Source organism: Neovison vison, chromosome 2 (genome assembly GCF_020171115.1).
Source record: "Neovison vison isolate M4711 chromosome 2, ASM_NN_V1, whole genome shotgun sequence".
NCBI classification, from domain to species: Eukaryota; Metazoa; Chordata; class Mammalia; order Carnivora; family Mustelidae; genus Neogale; species Neogale vison.
In genome coordinates, this window is record NC_058092.1 from 186505637 (window position 1) to 186511142 (window position 5506).

The 5506-nt window shown below is 40.4% G+C and overlaps 1 pseudogene; it reads right to left on the minus strand.

Annotated features, from left to right (window-relative positions):
- Window positions 1–1169: 1169 nt before the first annotated feature.
- On the minus strand, window positions 1170–1699 carry LOC122899254 (annotated as a pseudogene).
- Between the last annotated feature and the right edge of the window lie 3807 nt (window positions 1700–5506).

Genomic DNA, 5506 nt, shown 5'->3' on the forward strand with positions numbered 1-5506 from the left:
TGCAAAAGAATGAACCTGGGCCACTATCTCATTTATACACAAAAAGTAATGCAAAATGGATTAAAGATTTGACTATAACACCTAAAACCATAAAACCCCTAGAAGAAAACATTGGTGGTGATCACCTTGACATCAGTCTTGACAATGATTTTTTTGGTTTTGACACCAAAAAAAAGGCAACAAAAGCAAAAATAAACAAGTGGGATGACGCACTACAAAGTTTCTGTACAGCAAAGGAAACTGTCCATAAAATGAAAAGGCAACCTGTTGAATGTGAGGAAATATTTGCAAATTGTTTATCTAATAAGGAATTACAATCTAAAATATACGAAGAACTCATAAAGCATGATAGCAAAAAAATCTTATTAAAAAATGTGCAGAAGATCTGAATAGACATTTTTCCAAAGAAGACATAGAGATGGCCATCAGGTACTTGAAAAGGTGCTCAATATCACTCATCATCAGGAAAATTAAAGTCAAAACCACAATGAGCTATCACCTCACACCTATTAGAATGGCCAGTATCAAAAAGACAAGAAATAACTAGTGTTGGTGAGGATGTGGAGAAAAGAGAATCCTCATGCACTGTTGGTGGGAATGTAAATTGGTGCAGCCAATTATGGAAAACAGTATGGAGATTCTCAGAAAATTAAAAATAGAACTGCCAAATGATCCAGCAATTTCTACATTTGGGTATTTATCTAAAGAAAACAAAAACACTAACTCAAAAGAATAGATGTGCCTTCACTTTATCATAGCATTATTTCACATAGTCAAGATATAGAAACAATTTAAGTGTCCTTTGATGGAAGAATGGATAAAGATGTAGTATAGATTATTAGTCATAAAAAAGAATGAAATATTGCCTTTTGTGACAGCATGGGTATGGCGTCAAGCGTCTGCCTTTGGCTCAGGTCATGATCTCAGGGTCCTGGGATCCAGCCCCACATTGGGCTCCTTGCTCAGCAGAAAGCTGGCTTCTCCCTATCCCGCTGCTTGTTTTCCTTTTCTTGCTGTCTCTCTGTCAAATAAATAAATAAAATCTTTAAAAATAAATAAAATCTATAAAACTAAATAAAGTCTTAAAAAAAAAAAAAAAAGCTGCCTCGTGGCTGCAGGGAGAGGCTCAGGCACAAGCCCTGGGGCCTGGGGGATGCCAGAGGGGCCCCTCAAGGGGTACTGGGCTCCAGAAGCTCCTGGTCATGCTTGAGAGGAAACCTTTCGAAGAGCTACTCTCCTGGGACAGGCCAGCCTGTGGCGGTTAGTCAGGTGGTCGCTTATTTTTTGGATGAGTTTCACCTTGTCTAGAAGTAGTTCTCTGGGAAGTCACAGAGATGCGGATCTGCACAGGCAGAACCAGAGCAGATCCAAAAGGCCTGATTCAGGCTCTTTTCCAGAACCAGGGCAGCTTCCCTGGCATCCAGGGCTTTCCCCCACTCTTCTTGGGACTGCTTCTGCACTTTCTGAAGAGGATGAGGCCTCCGCACAGACTTTGCATTTTTAAGAGACACTTAGCCCCCTCAGGCTTCTCTTTAGCCAACTGGTGGAAGAAGTGGCCCACATCTTCCAGAGCCACATCATCAAGGTCAAATGGAAGCTGAGAGAGGTTGGTGTAGGAGGCTTGCAGATGCATGTAGACTAGGCAGTTGATGGCAGCCTCTACCTTGCTGGAATAATTCTGATGGATCTAGTTGCTCATGGTTGACTGAGCTAAACTCAGAATAGGGTGTTGGCCAGTCCAGGAGGCAGAGGATGGCCAAGAAGGTGGCTCTGAAAGTTAACACTGGAAAAAAAGGTTAGAGGGTGGTCAGAGGCTGGTAGAAGGGACAACCCTGGGTCTTCTCTGTCCAAACACTGTTGAAACAAAAGACAGATCCACAGAACCACTGGGCACACTGCCTCACTTATATGTAGAATCTTTAAAAACATAATAATCCCATAGATTATAGGTTGCCAGAGAAAGCGGGTAAAAGATGGGTGAATTGGGTGTAGGGAGTCAAAATTATAAAGTCAGTCAGTCATGAGGATGTAATGGACAGCATGGCAACTATAGTTAATAATACTATGTTACATATTTAAAAATTGCTAAGTCAATTTTAAAAGTTCTTTTCTCAAGAAAAAGAATTCTGTAACTATATGTGATGACAAATATTAATTAGATTTATTGTGGTGGTTATTTTGAAATATATACAAATATCAAATCATTATGTCATATACCTGCAGCTAAGATAGTGTATGTCAGTTATACCTTAATTTTTAAAAAAGACATGAATGGGTTCCTGGCTGGCTCAGTAGGTTAAAGTGTCTGACCCTTACTTTCAGAGCAGGTCATGGTCTTGGGGTCATGAGATCGAGCCCCACATCAGGCTCAGCACAGAGTCTACCTGAGATTCTCTCTCTCCCCCATTGCTCCTCCCCCTACCCATACGCACACATGTCCTCTAGCTCTCAAATAAACAGATTAATCTTTTTTTTTAAAAAAGACATGAATGGAGAAATTGAGGTATATTTGTATAAGGACAAACTATTAAGCAATAAAAAAGAATTACTGATCATAAAACAAAATAGTTGAATCTCAGAAAAATTCTGCAGAATTAAAAGGCAGGTAAGGAGCTCCTCGATAGTTCAGTTTGTTAGGTGTCTGCCTTGGGCTCAGGTCATGATCCTGGAGCCTTGGGATCAAGCTTCACTTTGGGCTCCCTTCTTAGCGGGGAGTCTACTCCTCCCTCTTCCTCTGCTCCTCTCCCTGTTTATGCTTGCTCTCTCTCTCAAATAAATAAAATCTTTAAAAAAAAAACCTCTTCTTTAAAAAAAGAAAAAAGATAGGCACAAGAATATATAGCTTGATCTATTTATTTAAAATTCTAGAAAATGCAGGGGCACCTGGGTGACTCAGAGGTTTTACTCTGCCTTCAGCTCAGGTCATAGTCCCAGGGTCCTGAGATCGAGCCCCACCTCGGGCTCTCTGCTCTGCAGGGAGCCTGCTTCCTCCTCTCTCTCTCCTTGCCTGCCTCTCTGCCTACTTGTGATCTCCATCTGTCAAATAAATAAATAAAATCTTTAAAAAAAAATTCTTTAAAAAAGAATCTAGAGGGGCACCTGGATGGCTCAGTGGTTAAGCCTCTGCCTTCAGCTCGGGTCATGATCTCAGGGTCCTGGGATCAAGTCCCACGTTGGGCTCTCTGCTCAGCAGAGAACCTGCTTCCTCCTCTCTCTCTCTCTCTGCCTACTTGTGATCTCTGTCAAATAAATAAATAAATAAATAAAAATCTTCTTTTAAAAAGAAAGAATCTAGAAAATGCAAAGTGGCAGAAAGTAAAGTAATAGTTTCCTGGGTGTATAGGTAGAGAAAGAAATTACAAAGAGGTACAAGAAACTTTTGGAGTGGATGGAAATTTATTTTGATGGTGATGAATACATATATCAAAATTGACATATTACATATATCAATTTTTTATTTTAAAAATGAATCATTTGGCATATTGATAAATCAATAAAGCTGGGAGAGAGGTAATTAAAGAAAAATATTATTGTTTTAATTTCTTATAAATGGTCTGTGATTCTTTCAAAGAGCAGCTTGTTTTTCATAATTCAAGAGAGTTCACTTAATTAGGTCAGTTTTATAATTTCTCAATTTTGACCATAAGTGGTTTTCACAACACTGACACCTTTATTTTTAAATCTGGACACTTTAAAAAGGCTGAGGAGAGTGTCATGATTCTTTCTCAGTAAGTGGCTCTATGTGTCTCAAATGTCTTTGTTTGCAGGATTCCTTCCTTCCTTCCTTCCTTCCTTCCTTCCTTCCTTCCCTTCTTCCTTCCTTTCTTTCTTTCTTTCTCTCTCTCTCTCTTTCTTTCTTCCTTCCTTCCTTCCTTCCTTCCTTCCTTCCTTCCTTCCTTCCTTTCTTTCTTTCTTTCTTTCTTTCTTTCTTTCTTGTAGGCTCCATACCTAGCGTGGAGCCAAAAGCAGGGCTTGAACTTACAACCATGAGATCAGGGCCTGAGCTGAGATCAAAAGTTGGATGCTTATTGCACTACTGGGAATTTACCCTAAAGATACAAACGTAGTGATCCAAAGAGGCACGTGCACCCGAATGTTTATAGCAGCAATGTCCACAATAGCCAAACTATGGAAAGAACCTAGATGTCCATCAACAGATGAATGGATCAAGAAGATGTAGTATATATACACAATGGAATAATATGCAGCCATCAAAAGAAATGAAATCTTGCCATTTGCGACAACATGGATGGAACTAGAGCGTATCATGCTTAGCGAAATAAGTCAAGCGGAGAAAGACAACTATCATATGATCTCCCTGATATGAGGGAGTGGTGATGCAACATGGGGGCTTAAGTGGGTAGGAGAAGAATCCATGAAACAAGATGGGATAGGGAGGGAGACAAACCATAAGTGACTCTTAATCTCACGAAACAAACTGTGGGTTGCTGGGGGGAGGGGGGTTGGGAGAAGGGGGGTAGGGTTATGGACATTGGGGAGGGTATGTGCCTTTGGGTAAATTGGAAGGGGAGATGAACCATGAGAGACTATGGACTCTGAAAAACAATCTGAGGGGTTTGAAGTGGCAGGGGGGTGGGAGGTTGGGGTACCAGGTGGTGGGTATTATAGAGGGCACAGCTTGAATGGAGCACTGGGTATGGTGAAAAAATAATGAATACTGTTTTTCTGAAAATAAATAAATTGGGGAAAAAAAAAAAGTTGGATGCTTAACTGACTGAGCCACGCAGGCGCCCCTAATTGCAGGCTTTCTAAGAGGAATAAACTACTCTCATTGTACCCAGCATTTTTATTAGTAAATACAAGAGACCATGAATTGCTCATAGACTATTTTAAAAGAAGAGAGTCTATTGTAAAGCTATGCTTAGACTAAAATTGGAACTGGATTTCAAACTGGAAAGTCATCAAGATCTGAAGCAACTCTAGGAATTAGCTACCCTTTCGGTCTTTCTTGCGGGTGACGTCTCTTTTTCTTTCATAGGAACCTTTTCTCTCTACATGTCCATTCTATTCTCCTCCTTCTACTCATTGTTTTATTTTTCTAAAATATCTTCAGTTTGCTCCTCCAGATCCACTTTTTATCCTTCACCCCTGGGCTCTCTTTCCTGGAAGCCTGACCTGCATGGAATGAGGTCGGTCTGTTTAGTCTCCTAGTTCCCTCCTTACAAGGTCGCTTTAGGCACACTGTCCCTCGACCAAAGATCACTGCTCCTCTCAAAGTGACTTGCTCGATACAACTGTCCCCTGCCAACCTATTCTTTCTTTCCCCTGTCCCTTCAGGTCTAGGGGTGGCAATAGCTCCCTTGCTACACAGATTAGGTTCCTCTACTATCCCTATAGCTCCCTTACACTCTGCCCACATATTTCCAATTAATTCCTTTGTAGATAAACTCAGCTCAACTTATCATTTGCATGTCTTTTGTTTCCTGTTAGAACCCTGAGATACATATTTGTTTATCTTGTTTTTTGTGTTTTATTTCACAGATTC